The sequence below is a fragment of the Chamaea fasciata genome, unplaced genomic scaffold (genome assembly GCF_029207755.1).
Source record: "Chamaea fasciata isolate MVZ Bird 193981 ecotype frontalis unplaced genomic scaffold, bChaFas1.0.hap1 SCAF_6, whole genome shotgun sequence".
In the NCBI taxonomy this organism is placed as follows: domain Eukaryota; kingdom Metazoa; phylum Chordata; class Aves; order Passeriformes; family Sylviidae; genus Chamaea; species Chamaea fasciata.
The window spans coordinates 43,141,460-43,158,516 of NW_027094091.1; the positions used below are offsets into that span (position 1 = coordinate 43,141,460).

General features: G+C 44.2%; 1 protein-coding gene across 4 annotated transcripts in view; it reads left to right on the plus strand.

Annotated features, from left to right (window-relative positions):
- The first annotated feature begins 4,300 nt into the window (after positions 1-4,300).
- The window catches only part of FBXW7 (F-box and WD repeat domain containing 7), a 176,732-nt gene continuing 163,975 nt past the window's right edge, over positions 4,301-17,057 (plus strand). For 3 of the 4 annotated variants that reach the window (XM_066186142.1, XM_066186144.1, XM_066186143.1), the window contains exon 1: positions 4,364-4,433. The gene's annotated coding sequence lies outside the window, so the exon portion shown is untranslated. Of the gene's footprint in view, positions 4,434-17,057 lie in introns of all 4 variants that reach the window. The other variant, XM_066186141.1, reaches the window with a different exon arrangement.

Consider the following 17,057-nt stretch of genomic DNA (forward strand, 5'->3'; position numbering starts at 1 on the left):
GCGCACTGCAGCTCAAAGGGTGAAGTTTGAGCCACATGAATCAATCTGTATTTCACTAACAACAAAATGTGTGGCTCTATTCCCTTGTAACATGCTTATCTCGCCCCTTTTGCTACCTTTTGTCTGCTCCTGAGATTTTTTTCTCACCCAGCAGAACAAGCTGTGATTATGACAGCAGCTGATCTGGTGTCCTCTGCTCCATTGCCTGCCTCCTCCTACACTAGCAGCACAACAGCACAGCTTCCCCACACCTCTGGTCTGTGTTTGGCAGGGGGAAACCAAAACATGGATAAGCACTATGCTGCAAGCCAGGACTTTTGTGTCTGGTGTAACTCCCTCCTCACAGGAGTCCTGCTAAAGGGACTGTTTCTCAGGCACCAACTCTGCCTCAGAAACCTTCCCCAGTCTAGGACCCACACATGTGTGCACCACTGATGACCCCATTACTTGGGATGCATGCCTCTCCCACCCCAAACCCTGACTCATGCAGCCTCAGGTACGGGAAAGTTAGAGGAGCTGAAGCATCTGCCCGCAGCAGCTTTGTTTTCATTCTCATTCCTGCAGGCAGTGAGATGCACAGCACTGCCAGCCATCAGGATATATCTACCTGTAAACAATTGGGGAAAATAATTTCTAAAAAGTAAGGATTTAAACTTAAATTGCATTAGTCAAAATGGACTGAACCTTGTACAGAAGACCTCCTTCAGCATTACCATAATTTGGGTCCATATTTTCCCACACAAAGAAATCCTTTATTCTTCCCTTTATCTGCAAACAGTTCACAAAATTTATCATAGATGCCTGATAAAACCAGCTTACAAAATTCATTCCAGGTGCCTGATAAAACCAGAAACATGGGCAAATTAGGCAGATTTTTAAAATGGTGGTTTAGTATTTGAATGTGCTCCTTTCATTTGGTTATTTCACATGATTATTTATGGCGTTCTAAAGATTACATAGTATAATACTGGATCAGCTCTCCTCTATAATAACAATTCTATAGCAGATTTGTTACTCATGCATGTGCCCTCTCTCTCCTGGCTCTCAATTTCAAATAATCATCTAATTTCTATGCCTTTTAGCATGGAATCTTTTCAGTTACCAAGGTAGTTTCTAGATTGCGGTCTTGCCATTAAGCTTAATACCAACCTCTGGTATGGGTGGTAGTCCACCAAGATTAAAAACACCATGGGAAGAAAATGCATCCAGACAGACAGCAAGTATCCCTTCAGCCTCAAGGCAGTGTGCTTAAAAGCCCCAGTGTTTCTCTTCCTCTGTCACAATTTCATGCACAGTAATAACCTCTGGCAAGGTTTTTACATTCTCACTGGATTGTATGTTGAAAACAATACAGTTCCACTTAAAATTGTTCTGTGTGTTATTTTTAAAATCAGTTTTATTGAAACTGTCTGTGTGGTGGCATTCAAGTCTGGCATGTGACAGTGTGATTAGTTCTGCCAATGCATTGATCTGCAGCACAATTCCTATTTTTATCCCTACTGTTTGAAGTATAGTCAGTCATGACCACATTTCCATTAAAGACTACGAGCTGAACCATTTTAATCTGTGACTAATAAAATAATCGTAACATTTTCATTAAATCCTCAGCCAGTCTGAGTATTATCATCAGTGCTGGCAGAGTAGTGATTTTCTGTTTCTTGAGCGATGCATCTGCCATTGTCAGTGATCTACACTGATTAGACAGCCAACTTTTTCCTTCACTCCCAAGTAACGGGTACTCAGTATTAGTGTCCCAGTTTTGCCTGACCTATGTGTGAATTTATTATTCAACTGGCAGAGAGAGAACAATTAAGAGAAAGCCAGTGGAATAAGCAATATATCCAAGAAATAAGAACCAGTAACCCCTTGACATGGATAGGGTCTGAGGAGAGAGACCTGTGTTCTCTTAGCTCAGGGGGTAGAGATCCGTACTGCAGATACAAAAGTTTTAGCATTGTTATTTCCTTTGTAGAAGGCAAAAAATGCAAATGTTTTTGTAAACTTGTGGGGAAAATACTTGCCAAAATGAAAATATTACTCACGCAGATTTAATTCCTGTGTGCTCCAGGAATAAAAAGTTCAATTACCCGATTATATATTTACCTATATACTTATTGCAGAGCTGCTTTGTCCTTCTGTGGAAAAGGTGAGTGATATTCTGTGGGGAAACATGGCTCACTAGTGAAGGAGGCTTCTGTCTGCAAAAGCACCACTTGCCAATTTGCTACAATAAGCATAAACCAGGAATGGATGTGTGGAAGGTCAGCTGGTGAGGAAGGGACATGCCTGCAGCTCTCAAGAGTGAGAGTGCTCCTCTGTTGCATTGTCCCAACAGGGACATGGGAGAGGTTTGGAGACTCAGGTGAGCTCAAACATCTGTTTTTAATACACAGGAAAAGAAAAATCAGGTAAAGAAGGTAACAGCAAAGGGTGAAGAAACACCAAACAGAAGATGATGGAAAGTAAGATGCAGAATTAAAACTGAATAGCAGACAGGAAAAAGCTAGTGGGCAATTGGAAGGCTTTTAGTGTAGTCAGACATGCCATGGCCCAATGCTGCCGTGAGGTCTGGGCAGAGCAGCCAGTGTCTGCCTGGGCACACCCTGACACGGCAAAGATCATTCATGATCTTTGGAAAAGGAAGGAAATGCCAGACCTAAAGCACATGAGCTACCTTCATTTTGTTCCTGTTGTATATGTTTTATGATGGCAACACAGTCAAATACTGCTTTTTTTTCCTTTTTCCTGAGGCCTAAGCTTTTCTCAGCGACCAGGCTGAGTGCTGCATTCAGTCATCCCACACACTTAATGATCGACAATTAAGTATTCCGTTTTTACCTTGTTGTTTGTTGAACAGCACCACACATTCAGCATCACAAACCAAAGGATGTCTAGCGAAGCTCTCGTGTGAGGGCCACAACTCCGCAATAAACTGGAGCACAAGTCCTGTGATGAGCGGCTGAGGGAGCCGGGGGTGTTTAGCTTGGAGAAAAAAAGGCTCGGGGTGACCTAGCTAAAGCTGCCTGAAAGGAGGGTGTAGCCAGGTGAGGGTCAGTCTCTTCTCCCAGGCAACCAGCAACAGGACAAGAGGACAGTCTTGAGCTGCACCAGGAGACGTTTAGGTTGGACACTCGGAGGAATTTCTTCACAGAAAGGGTAGTTTGGAAGGGGCTGCCCAGGCCGGTGGTGGGGCCCCTGGAGGTATTTAAGAAATGACTGGATGTGGCACTCAGTGTCTGGTTGACCATGATGGTGTTCAGTCATAAGTTGGACTCCATGAACTCAGGGGTCTTTTGCCAACCGAAATGATTCTGTGATTCTGTTAGAGGCTCCTGTAAATAACGCTTGGTTTGGCCTTAGGAGAACAGGGACGCGGTAACCATTATTCCTGTCACGGGGTTCGCGGCGCCCGGAGCCCGACTGACAAAGTGCTGCTAGGGACACGTGAGCTCCGGTTTCTGGAAGCACCGAGGGTAACCAGCACTTCCGCCCGTCGGCTCCCGGACAAACCGAACGGCGGCCGGGCACGGAGGGGGCGCGCCGGGATACCCCCGGCACCGGCCGTTCCAATGGCGGGAAAGGGCGGGGCGGGCGCGGAGCCGCCCCCTTGTCCCGGGCTGAACCGCGCGGCCGCGGCGGGACCTGCGCGGCTCCACCTCGCCCGCCCTCGGCATCATCGCTCCGCGCCAGTACCGGGGCGGGGCGGGCCCCGTTGCCGGGTTACCGCTGTCATCCGCCCGCGCCGCCGCCGCGCTCGCTCCCTCTCCCGCCCGCCCTCCCCGCCCCCTCCCGGCGCCGCAGGAAGCGAGCGGATCCCGGGGCGCTGCTGCCGCCGCTCCCCTCACCGCGCCCGGCGTCCCCGGCCCGGCCCTGCCCCGCCGCCCAGCGTCCCGCGCCGCCGCTCTCCCCACATGCCGCAGAGCGGAGCGGCCGCGGCGCCGAGCCCCGCCGCCCGGCTGCCCCGCCGCGCCGCCCAGCTGGGGCCCTGACGGCCCCCCCGCCGCTGGAGCCGGGGCCCGGCGGCGCCCGCAGTGCATGAGAGGGAGAGCGGGGCGGGGGCCGCGGCCCGAGCCACTCGCCTCCCGGCCGGCGGCGGTGCGGGGACCGGCCCGGGGGGCGCCGAGGGGCGGCGAGGCGGTGGCTCCATGTGAGAGGACGCGGCGGCGCACCTGATCCGCCGCCGGGACAGCCGCAGCCGGGGGGATTCCTCGAGGGCCGCCAGTCTCCGCAGCCCGCCCGGGGCGGGCGGGGGCTGGACCCGCCTGCCCCTTTGAAGTCACCCGGCCCCCGGCGGCAGCCCCGGGGCGGGGGGGGCAGCGGACCCCCTCCCGCCGGGGGAGAGGGGCTCCGCCTCGCCGCCTGCATCGCCCCGCCGGCGGGAAGGCGCGCGCGCCGCGAGCGGAGGGAGAGCCCAGCGGAGCCCGTCCCGAAAAGTGAGTGCGAGCGGGAGGAGCCGCCTTGGGAAGGGGCTGGGTGCCCCGGGGCTGCCGGCGGAGCGGGCGGGGGGCCGGGGCGGGGGGCGCGGCGCCGGCCGCCGCCGTTTCCCATGCGGCTCACGTTGCCGGCCGCGCACGGTCTGCTGCCCCGCGGTCCACGCGCCGCTCCCGCCCGCCGCGGAGACGGGGCGGTGGGGAAGGGGCGCTGCTCCGCCACGGCCCCCGGGCAGGGCCGAGGTCTCCTCCGCGAGTTTTGCCGCCCGCTTTGTGCCGGGAGCGGCGGCCCCCGCGAACAAAGGCGGCGGGCGGGCGGGCGGAGGGCTCGGACCCCTCCGTCCCGTCCCCGCCCGGGGAGCCGAGCGGAACTGCCTCGGCGGAAAGTTGTGCAAGGTTGGGAACGGAACGCACGGCCGCGGTGCTGTGAGCCCCGAGGGTTTCAAACATCCCCCACCTCGCTCCCCCGTTTTCCTTCTTTTCTCCGTAGGTTGAGTGGCTCCTAACAGACCCCGCGGCTGCCTCCTGCCCACTCATTTACATAACACTTGGGTGGAAGATGCAGCTAGTAGCTCTTCTTGTCGCGGAAAAACGTTATTGTAGAGTTGCTTATTTTCCACGTAAAGTATTTTGAATGTGTTTTAAAAGCCAGGAGTAGTGTTGGCTCTTCCTGTTTATCGGAGTAGTTGCTGCTTCATGAAGCACGAGAGTGCTCTTGCTCTTACTCCAGACCTTACTCCGGGACTGGGGAAAGAAGGGTTTGGTTTGGGAATGGGACTGTATTTGCTTGGGTTCTCTTTTGCTTTGCTTTTTAGTATTACCGCCCCATGCATAATTTCCCGCTGAGCAAAAACTTTATCAAAACTTGAAGTGTTTTAATGCGTTCTTGTTGGCGTTCCAGGTTCATAAATATCTCTAAAAGATATATCGCTTCATGTTTTTAACATTACTTCCGTCAAGGTTTAGATTTTTCCTCCTACTGCAGCTTATATCAGCGTAGGTCCTCTGTTCAAGCTGAATAATTTACTAATACAATGGTGTCTGTTTGGAAACATAAGTATTTATCACAAAGTATGTGATTTTCATTTGCATTAACTGTTAGAAAAGCTTTTATAACAAATAACTTGTTAGTTTAGGGGAAGAAATCCTTTTTCTCTTTAGACATAGACTGACAAATTAACTTTACCTCCCCTTATTATGTACACACACGGTACTTTGCAAAAGTTTTGTTGATTACTTCAATGGAATTTGTTGTCTCTGAATCAGTAAAAGAAAGGAATGGTGTGTGATGATTTAGGCCAGGCAATGTTTTTAAACTGGGAGGAATGCTACTCTTCTGTCTCTTCAAAGTAAACAGTTTTAAAAATTTGGATGGTGTTTAATGATGGTATTTAGTTTTCTGAATCTTTTTGTGGAGGGCACATGCAATGCAGTGTGTTACACTTGAAATAAAAGTAGCATAAAGACCTTATCTGCAGAGCTGCTTCAGCCTTGCCCTATGTGGACTATGTATGTCAGGTAATTCTAGAAAGACGCAGTAAACATTGTGTGTAATTGCTCATGAAAATGCTCTTCCATAACAAAGTATTGTGCTTTAGTGAATTTGTGGAAACTGATGGATGGTTCAGTACTGAAATGCTCTAGGTGTTCCCTGGATAGACAAAATCTGTTTACTGGGATCACTGCTGTGGATATTAAGATAGTCTCTTGTGACAGCAAAGGCTACAAAGATTTTAGGCATTTGTCTGATGAAGAACTAGACCCATGCAAGCATGGAAACTGACTTACTGTCAACAAACTTCTTGATCTTGCTTTGCAATGGTACAGCCACTGGTTATTACACAGGCTCTTCTGGCTAAATCAAGCAAGGACAGTTTAGCCCAGTCTCCTCTACCTCTCAGTGGTCGGTGGAGGATGTCTGTGGAAGACTGTCGGCAGCACTAGGTGCTTACAGGTCCCCGGCCCAGAACACCCTTCCGGCTGCTATCAGTGTGTTCTTTAGGGCTGTGTCATTTCTGTGTGTTTGGCAACCCTTAGCGGCTTCCTCTTGGGTGAACGTGTTTGGTGGCTTTGAGGGAGGAATGGACAAGTCCTTGTTTTGAATAAACGTGTTGCCAGGTATTAGTATTGGTATTGGGTACCGTCTTAATGCTGTGTTAGGAGAGAGGAAGAATCTCTGTCCATTCCTCACCTGTCATAGTTTTGTATTTAGTAGAAAATGAAAGGTGGTTCTCCATCTTCCGCTTTGTAAAGATTATTGGTGAAATAATAAAGTAATCAGTTTTTGGCTCCCTTCTCTGTTCAGCCAAAATCAATAAATAAATATAACAGCTTGATTAGGCTCTTACTTACATATTAAACTACACATTTACTTTTCTTCTTTGAGAACTTTGAATATGCAGGATGTTTTTTGGCTGTAATGAATGCTGGAGGCATTGCGGCTCACTTGTGAGGGGACGTTTCTTGTGCAGGAAGAGGGAATGGGAGTAATTAAACTGTTGCAATGTTGTGAATCCTGCCTGGGTCTTTGTACCAGTGGTTCTGGTTAGCTACTCCCATGTTTGTCCTGTATCAGTGCATACACTGCAGTCATGTATTTTCAATAGATCCTTGCTAGGTTTTTTTTGTCAGTAATGTGGACGTGATTTATGTCTGTAAGGTCAAGTACTTCGAAAGTAAGGAATGTCAGAGTAAAAGGAACTGCTGCATTCGGTTTTGTTTATGCTCACTTTGGCAAAAAACACGTGTTCATCTCATCAAGACTGCTCGTTTTTGCTAAATAGACAAATCTGTGTAATTCAATAGCTCTTTTCTGTTTTCTTAGTGTTTTCTGAAACAATTGCAGTTATTTTTAAAAGAGTGAAATGGTGCATTTTTTTCCTATAATGTCATGCCTAACCTACCAGCAGACATCTTTTCCCGTTTGCTGAGGCATTTGAAGATGTTACCATCAGCTAGAGGATACAGCACCCACAGCTGGTTGGTAAGAGGAATGTGTGAAATATTGTCCAAAACTAGCTTGCTTAGTTCAGGTAAGCTTTGCCTGAGTCTTGAGCTGAGACAGTCGGCTTTGCTTCGTGCTGGAGGATGAAGTGTTGGTGTGTGCTGTTCTGGTGGTACGCTTCTGGTGTGATGGTTTCAGCAGCTGTGTGCTTGCGGGTAGCCGTAACAGCAAGATTTGCTCTCAAACAGCTCTTTTTTCCCTATCCAAATCCCTTCAACATGATTGGTGGTGGCCATTGCACTATGAACCAGTAGAATTTGTGTGGTTTTCGGACTAAACACAAATGTGGCCATAAAATAGAGAAGCGTGGCATGTTTTAATTAAGATATAAAGCAGACAAAGAAAAAACCCCAATCAACAAAAAAGTATGTGCTGTTTTCAGTTTTGGCCGTAATTTAGAGTTATACCAGTGTTATACATTTTGCAGTGTTATTTACTTCAGCTTATACTGAAGAAAAAAAAGGAAAACAGTTTCCCTTTAATACTCTCATAAAAGGTTGAGTGATGTTTGGATTTTTATAACCCAAATACATTGTTATGAAACTGATTAACATATTGATGTACCTTAGATGTTTTGTGGGCCGGGGTCATTGGGTTGTGAAGGGGAAAGGAGTGGGTTTCTTGAAATTGCTTGGTCTGTGTGCTTTCTAAGCAGCTCCAGTGTCAGAGAAGCCTATTGCAGGTAGTGCCTGGCAAAGCTGGCCTAGGTGAGTCTAGTTTATCCTGTGACCTGTGACTGAGTGACTGCTTACAGCAGAGGGACAGCTCTGAGGTAGTTAGGGTTAAGTAATGCTTCCTGTTAAAAGGCTGACTATTCAAAGTTGTCCAAAATGTGAATGTTTTGAAATGCTTTTTTCCTTGAAAACCTTTCAGCGGTGCAGGTGGTGTGACCTGCCTGATACTTCTCTGGAGAAGCAGCACTGGGAAGTGTATGAACACTTCAGCATGGGCAGGCTGACATGAAGTGCACTCAAGAGGGCAGGGCATACTGCTGAACTGCTGAAAGCAGGGCATACTGCTGAGTTTCTAAGCACAAGATCTGCCTCCTTACCGAGGAGGCAGGAGGGCTGCCCTTGGGTGGAGCTGAGAGGCATGCGTGTGCTGTGGTGAGATCTGGCCTTGTGGAGCTGGGGCTGTGGCGAGTGGGAGGTTAGAGGAGGGTTGCAATAGAGTTGCAGTAATTTCCGCTTAAACTCTTCATAAACCTCAATCAATGAGTCTCACCACTCCAGTATCCTAGGTTGTAATAATGAATTATATCTTTCCCCTCCCTGTTCTCCCTCTTTACACATGGGTCTCTCTTTGAAAATATAAAATCTGAACTGATTCTGGGATAATCGTTGTACTTGTTCCTATGTACCCTTCACTTGTTCCTCAATTTCTTGGTCCAGTGTCAGATCTTGTTGTTCTCCCTCTTCAGCACTTCATCCTTAAGAAATGTTGCTCTGGATGGCTTGGAATGTGGGAGGTGACCTTTACATGATACAGGTTTCCAGAGACTTTCCTTGGTCGGTTTATCAAAGAACTTAAGGGTGGTGGTGGTGGTGGAGACTTGATTACACGTGAAGTTTTGGTGGGTCCTTTTGATAGATTGAAGGGTTCCGTAATTTGGTCATACAGAGTCAGAGTTACTCAGCTGTCGCTTTGTGCTCTTGTAGGTTGTGGCAATGGCTGTGAATTTCAGAAGGACAGGAGCTGCAAACGCTGGGTGTGTGTTGTTGACAGTAACTACTGAAACTCTGCCCTCTTTGACCGTCATAATGTCCTTACTGCACACATTAGCTCTGTGTTCTCACAGATGCTGGTGGCTACTTTTGGAGCACGTGCTTCTCAGGATAAAATCTACCGTGTTTTCTTAAAGGTGTAGCTTTACACTGAGGTCTGTTGTAGCATGCAGGACCTGTCTATGCTTATAGAGAGTCAGTTTGCTGTATTGCACAATTGCATGTGAAAGGTTATTGCTGTCTTTATGTAAAATAGGGGATGTGCTCTACAGGATAGAATGTGTGTCTGTATATATCTGCAGGAATGATGATAGTCACAGGGAATTCAGAACTGAACAGGCTACTTCAGGACAAGCTACTTGTCTTACTAAATGACTAACAAGACCAAAGCATCATAAGCCAATGGGGAAGAAAAGGTTTCAAGCTTTTCCCCAAGTTCCCTTTTTAGGAGGGTAAGCTGCTCAGTGTGATCCCTGGCAAGTGCAAGCCTTTTCAGCATTGTAGCATACTTCATGCTTGGGAAGTTGCTCACTAGCTATTGCGGTAGCTGCAAAATCTAGCATTTCTTTGCTAGACCTGACAGTAATGGTTACATTGCTTTTGTTGACTTCTTCATTGCCTAATAAGGCTTTAGAATATGCCAGAGAGTATTTTCTTTAATGTTCAAGGCTGTAACCATTAAATAATGATAACCAAAACTACAGCTATGGATTCAGACCTTTCTGAGGAAATGTTACTCATCTTTTGTGGCAAGTGTGACCCCACACAGCTTGGCATAGTGCTGAATCTCTGTTGAAAACAGGATGTCTTCACCTTTGCTTCACCATTGTCTGTGTTTTTGCTAGGCTATGTTACTTGTGGTCCTGAGCTTGGGCCAGTAAATCTGCAGTTTGCCAGGAGTGTCTACTTCTCTTGCTGTTTATATCTTTCTGTCTTTCTATCTGTCATTTTGTTTTAATTCGTGCAATCATACTCAAAGCAAGAGATGATCTAGCACAACAGAAAAGGGCCCTGAAACTGTGATCCTGGAGATACCCTTGCCTAAGTTATTTTTAACATTTGTTTCTGAGTTCTGCTGTGGCAGTTTCATCTGCTGTTGCCGGAGCTGATGAGTATGTCTGCAGATCTGTGGTGTTTCTCTGAGTGGGTGGATCACTGCAATGACAGGTAACACTTTTTTTCTTTACTGCAGAGTACAATAGTGATGGTTTTGTGATAGTTTTTATGGATCTTGAGGGCTAATCTTCAGCATCCTTTAAAGTGTGCTAAGGCAAAGTTACTGTGGTTTTCAGGGGGTTTTTTTTGTTGTGTGTTTTTTTTTTTTTTTTTTTTCTTTTTTTCTTTGTTGGTGTTTTGGTTTTTTTTTCTCCAGGAAACTTTTGACACTGTTTGTTTCTCCAGATGCCTAAATAGTAGTCCCTATTTGATCTTTCAGCAAGAATGAGTTTGAAATGATCAATGTGTTTGGAGCACACTGTGTGGGGATTTCTTTTCTCTTAACTTGCTATTTGCCTGCAAGAGTTGAGGGGGAGGGAGACAATGATCAGACCTGCTACACTTCCCCCACCTGGCCTGTGCTTAAACTTGTCTGTGTTGCCAAGATGGGGCACACAGGACCCTTATGACAAGCCTCTGGTGGAAGGGGGCAGTTGTATCCCTCTGCTGTCATGGTGTGCTAGTTGTGTTATCTGTGGCAAGCAGGTGGATTCTGACTGTGCTGTTGGTGGTCTGGGTAACAGCTAGACTTGGTCGCTGCTTGATTCCCAGCTTGCTGAACTTTGTGCTGCCCTGCACTTGCTCCACTCTACCAACTGTGTGATACACGGCCCTGAACAGCCATTTGATGTTCATTAAACATGTCAAGAGTAACATGCAGGCTTTGGTAGCCCCTTAGTAACATGGTAGTAATGCTAACTATGTTTTGACATTATGTATCTTCGGGGGAGTGGTTAAATGTGTGAAAGAGGTCCTACTAATATTATCTTAGGTGGGCTCTAATACACAGGTGGCTGAAGTTTACATTTTGCAATATTATAATACAGAAGTGTTTTTGTTAACAACCCTGAATATCTCCATAATGCCTGCTTCCTTAGGTTGTCCAGATGTTTAATCTAAATTTGAAAGTTTTACATACCTGAGTGCATTACAACTAGGGCAGTTCTTAGACATGACTTGCTGTAGCAAAACAACTTTGACATGCACAGTTACATTTAGTTTGTTTCCAGGACATCCTGTATTTTCATCTCATCTTCAAGGTCAGGCTGAATGGAGCTTTGAAAAACCTGGTATAGGGGAAGGTGTCCCTGCCCATGGCAAAAGGGTTGGAGTTACATGACCTTTAAGGTCCCTTCCAACCCAAACTATTCTCTGATCCTGTGGTTTCAGATTGTGCATTGTATTCCCAGCTTTATAGCTTATTGCCGTGCTGAATCTATTGTTGTTTGTGCTTTGAACACTGTTAGGCTTGACTATTTGGAAATCAAGTAATTCCTGATATGCTACAGAAAAGAAGTGGGCTGATAGTGAAATAACTGAGGGTCAAACTTCAGCTCCGCCATTACTGACATTTGGCCTGGTGGGAGCAGTAGATAACACTCAGTGTGACTCAGGACCATAGGCAGGAGTTTTGTTTGAAGAGTAGAGGTGGGTGGTGTCCCCTGTCATGGGGTGGGTGTGTGGCTGTCTAGTGAGGGGAGCTGCACGCTGTGGTTGCTGCCTGCCTATGTAGGAGGTACATACAGTCATCCTGCTCAGCTTGTGGTTGTTTACACAGGCTGTGGGAACCTTTCAAAAGGGTGCTGGGAATGACTGGAAAAACAAAAGCTTGTTTAGTGGCACAAAAGAAATGTTAACGTGTTGGTCCTTCTCATTCCTATTGTTTGTTTACACTGCGGTGTGGTGGGAACAAAATTGATTGCGTAGGTTAGGCACAACCTATCAAAGATTGAAAAGGAGAAACTTATCATTAAGCATTTTACATTTCCTTCATAAAATAATTTCGAGTGTCACAAAGGTTGAAATGCTATACTCACTTGTCCTTTACGGGGTTGTCATTTCATATTGTATTTGACCTGCTTAGTTGCTACTGAAGGGAATGGCTCCCAACAGCTTCTCCTACCCATATCTCTTCCTGCACTGGCTATTGGTTTAATCGAAGTTTTTGTCAAGATTATTCAAATTAATTTTGTGCTGTTGGTTTTCTATCATTTTAGTTCCCTGAATTTAGGTGAGAAGGGAACTAAAAAGCAAATTGAGTTGTCTCAGTGTGGCACGGAACATGCATTAGAGCTGGGGTGGGGGACACACAGCTGGCGGTGAATCCTTTGGCACTGGCTGGCCATTAGATCAGCTTAATTGTGCCCTGAAACCTCGTGGTTGTGGTTTGATGATCTGCTGAAACCAGTGTGGAGTATGTGCTGTAACCTAAAGGGCTGATCTTGTTCCTCTGTCCCTTCTTTGCTTTTGTGGTTGTGCTGTCCACTTCTGAAATTCAGCTGCTTGTGAGCCAACATGAGTGCTGCTCTTGTGTGACTTCTTAGCCTTTTCTGTAAGGAGAGAGTGGTATTCACCCTTTTAGCAGTGAGACAAATTTAGGTAATCTGAAGGTGTTTACAATCCTTATACTGAACTGCAGAAGTATTGTCATATGTATCATGCTGTAAACTGTATGCATGAAATAAACCACCTTCAGCTACTACTGCCAATTCAACCTTTAAAACAGAGCATGTGCTTGATGTTCAAAGGTTTTTCCCTTGAGTTCTCTTCATATCACCGTCATAAGCATGCCAATCTGGACGAACTAATCCTTTTATTCAGTAGAGCTACATTTAACACAGTGATCAAAGCTGCAATGTACAGAAATATTAGTATTCAAATCTGTAAAACACAAGGGAAACAAATTGTTCTGTGAGCAGCAGAGCTAACTAAACCTAGTTTCCTGTGGATTTGTATCCTCTGTCTGCTGCTGTATCCCATCACTGCAGTAACAGTCCTGATTACTGTCCTGTTATCTCCTGTGACCTTCCTTATCACAATATGTCAGATCCTGCAGTTTGTCTATTATGCCACTCTCTATATAACCTACCTGCTGGCTGGAGTAGAGGCAACATATGCTGTGGTGGTTGCAGAGCTATGTTTGGTGGCTACTGCCAAAGTGGGGGGAAAAATTGCGTTCAAGAATTCTACTGATTGTGAAGCTGAGAGTGTAACTTTTGTTCTATTCTCTCTGCCTATCAGTTGCAGTCTCCAGAGAAGCAGTAGGATTTCATTATAAGGTGTGTCTATCTTTTTTTTTTTCCAGAATCACTTTCCACAAAGATCGACTGTGGCACTGAAAAGTTTAATGTATAAAGCTTCAAGTAGTTCTGTTCTTCTTTATGTTATTTGTGATGCTTTAACCCCAGTTTAGTTGAATATATTCTTTTTGTTATAGAAATTCACTTAAAGTTCTTAGTGGTTTTTTTTTCTATACCTTTTCCTTTGTATTCTTCTGCATCTCTCAGTTACAATTAACCTATCCAAACTTTCTGATGATTTTTGGTTTCCTCTTTAAGATGCCTGTTACTAAACTTCACCTTTTTTAACTTTAACTACATTTCAAACCATTTTTTATGCCTGCCTAGGAGTGCTGTATATTTACAAAGTGCCTATAAAATGCTGTATTGAGTTTGTAAAGTACCAATTATAATATTCTCCAAAATATTTAATGCACATCCTGATTTTTTCTTTTACTGAGTATTATTCTTGTGCGGACTCTCGAGAGTCAACGTGTTTCTTTCTGAATTTATTGTTAAGATCCAGAAAGTTGGTGAGTAAAACATTGACCTGGATATACAATGCCTTGTTGATTGTTTTCTTTGTCTGTCATGTGTTTTCTGTTTTATCTAGCTTGAAGTTAGACTACATGAAATTCTTAAGGTTCCTTCTATTATCCGAACCTTAACAGCTTTTATGTGAGTGAGTTCTGCCACTTTTTGCTTTCTGGACTATTAGGGACTCTGTGTTGCAGTTCTAGTGCAGAATTGTGGCCTTCTGCTGTTAACCCTTTTCTGTAAATTAACAGACCACTTACTGCTTTTTCTTTTTGATGCTTTATTGCTGGCATCTAAAACAAATGTTCTCCCCTAACACCAATATTAATTTTACTTAATGGCCTCTTGAGAGTTTGAGGGAGGTTTTTTGGAAGTCTTTCTTTCAGTAATTTCTCCCTAGTTCGCAGTTATTATAAAATTCTACTAGCCTAAAAAAGCATGGTTTCCTTTCCAGAAACCATGCTGTGTAAATTCTCTGATATCAACCTGCATATGTTTTGCAGTCGTATTCTCCAAACAATTGTTTCAGCTAGCTTGCTATGCATGAATGGCTTATTTGTTTGTAACACATTAAATCATATTTACTGGCTCTTTCAAATGTAGGTAAGTACTGTGTTTTCTCACATTCTAATAGTAGGTATTTTTAATAGGAGGTGATTGTATTTTTTATTATTTATAAATATTTTTTTCTCTTGTTCCTGTGGAATCACTCAGTTCTGATTTCTGCTAAAAAAATGAGGAAATGCAAAAGTACCACATTTTCTCTGGCTGAGGTGTTAGTGGTTTAGCTTTGTTAGCTCTGTTCTACTCCCCCAAATTGTGGAGTGGAGTGGTGGCAGCTGAGAAACTTGTGAGCTCAAGTAGTCTTTCTTACACTTTGAATGCGCTCCTTACACTAGGAGATCTTGAATTTGGATGGCAGAAACACTGTGAGATGTGCAGTGGAAAGGGAACAAACAGGCTATAGAGGTCTCCCTAATTAGTGAACAGGCTGATGCCTGTGACTTTTTTTTTTTTTTTCCCCAGAAGGAAATCAACCTGCAAATCAACCCAAAGTGAGTCATTTAGCTTTTCTGTGGAGAAAAATGGCAGCTGGAACTGTTCAGTAGTAGAACCATTCTGTTGCCCAGTAAGCGCTTGCACAGACACAGTGTCTGGGAGGCAAAGCCATGAAACTGCTGTGGCTGTTTTAGTGGAGAATAATCAGTAATGTTATTCCAATGGAGATATAATTTTGTAACTAGTATTTTGAATGAATGGTCAAGGTCCTTAAAACATTTGAGTGTAATATCTTTTATCAAGGTGGCAGTTTTGGGAGAGGTGTCCAAAAATTAAAATACTTCTGTATTTTAATTGAAATGTTCTGTTTTAAATTGTGTTTAATAAATAGTTTTAAACGTATTTTAGAAGAAATGGCCCACTGGATCACACTAGCAGTTGTTCTTTCTAGCCTAGTATTCTGTGTCTGACAGCCATAAAAGAGAAAATTTTGTCCAGGAACCCAGAAGTTCCCTAATTTTTCACATGACCCATCTCAAAAAAATGGATGCATGGGGAACATTGAGAACAGGATAAATTTTAGATGCTTTTCATTTCATGCTTGTTCTCCAGCTACTTTCAGTTATGGAATCTCTGAGCCAGAGGTTGTTCCTGTTTATTCTTGAATGATTTCCCTTCTGAGAACTTGTACACTTTCTTCTTGAACCCTTGTAAAATTTTTCATCTCCATTGCATCCTTTTGCAACAAATCCCACAGATCTGCTGGCTGTTGCCTGAAGAGTCACTCATGTTTTGAAGGTGGCTTCTCCTCACTTCCTTAGCTTCTGCCTTGTGTTTACGTTGTAGGGAGCAATGAATAACCACTGTTCTTTGCCTTTCATGTCACTTGCCTCGGGCATAGTCCCTTGCAATGGTGATCTCTGTTCCTAAAAAGACCATTTTTTCAGGTCCCGGTTTCTTCTATATTTAGGCACTTTTTCCTGTAAGAGCTCACCTCTGTAAGATGACAGATGCTCCTTCACTACATGATTTTTCATGTAGAAATGGGGAGGTGCTGTTTGGGTAGCAGTGCTTACTGGTGTTTCATCAGTGAAGTCAGCCCTACGAATGGCACTGCATCTGAAGTTCAGGCTATACTGGAGGCATGTTTGCTGAAGAATTGCTTGACCCTGTGAAAATGATGGGTACTCAAGTAAGGATGAGTAATTCTCATTTGTGTCTCCGGGAAATGGCAATTCCTGTATAGTTGTTTCTGTGGTCATCTTTTAATGTGGTTAGAACATCAGCTTAGCAGCTCTGAAGTTTCACTCTATTGATGTTATAGATCATGAAAAAATAAAGAAACACTGGGATCTCTCTGTAATGACAAATAGCAAGTTTCCCATGTTAGCATTACAATTATTGCAACCAGGCAGAGCAAACAAAATTTCAGCTCTTGTAATTGAAATTTTCTTTTTGGTCTGTGATGTTAAGAGCACATTGTGAACTTCAATTTTATTTTCATCCCATGCGAGTACTTTTGTGAAGAAAAGTAAATTTAATCCTTATTGGTTCTCTGTATGCCTCTAAAGCCTTTATTTAACTGGGTGATTTGTAGATCTATACAAATAGATTGTGTTTAGGAATAAGAATCTATAAGAACAGATTATGGAGTCTGTTTCTTAAACACTCCTATAAATGCATACATTTAAAGAATGTATTACGTATAGAAATGTATAGAAGGGTTCTGCAAGCTACATCTTGAGGTGTTAAGATGTTAAAGGCATGTAACTTAGTGTGTTTAAGTACTAGTTATTTAAGTTATCTAAGTTATTTATATAATAATCATAGGCTTTAAATTTTTTTTGAAGATTTTTAGTGTTAAATTGATTGCTATCATGGAGGAAACATCTAAAGATACTTGTGAAGCATTTTAACTCAGTGGTTAATTTTAAGTTGACGCTAGTGATAGTCTATCATATTAGCTCTTCTGGAATACAGGTGAAGATAAGATAAATGAAATCTGGGTTTGATCCTGCAGTCTCTGGAATATACACATAGATTTGGCCATTAGAATACTTGTAGAAAGCTATGCACTTGCATAATGTTT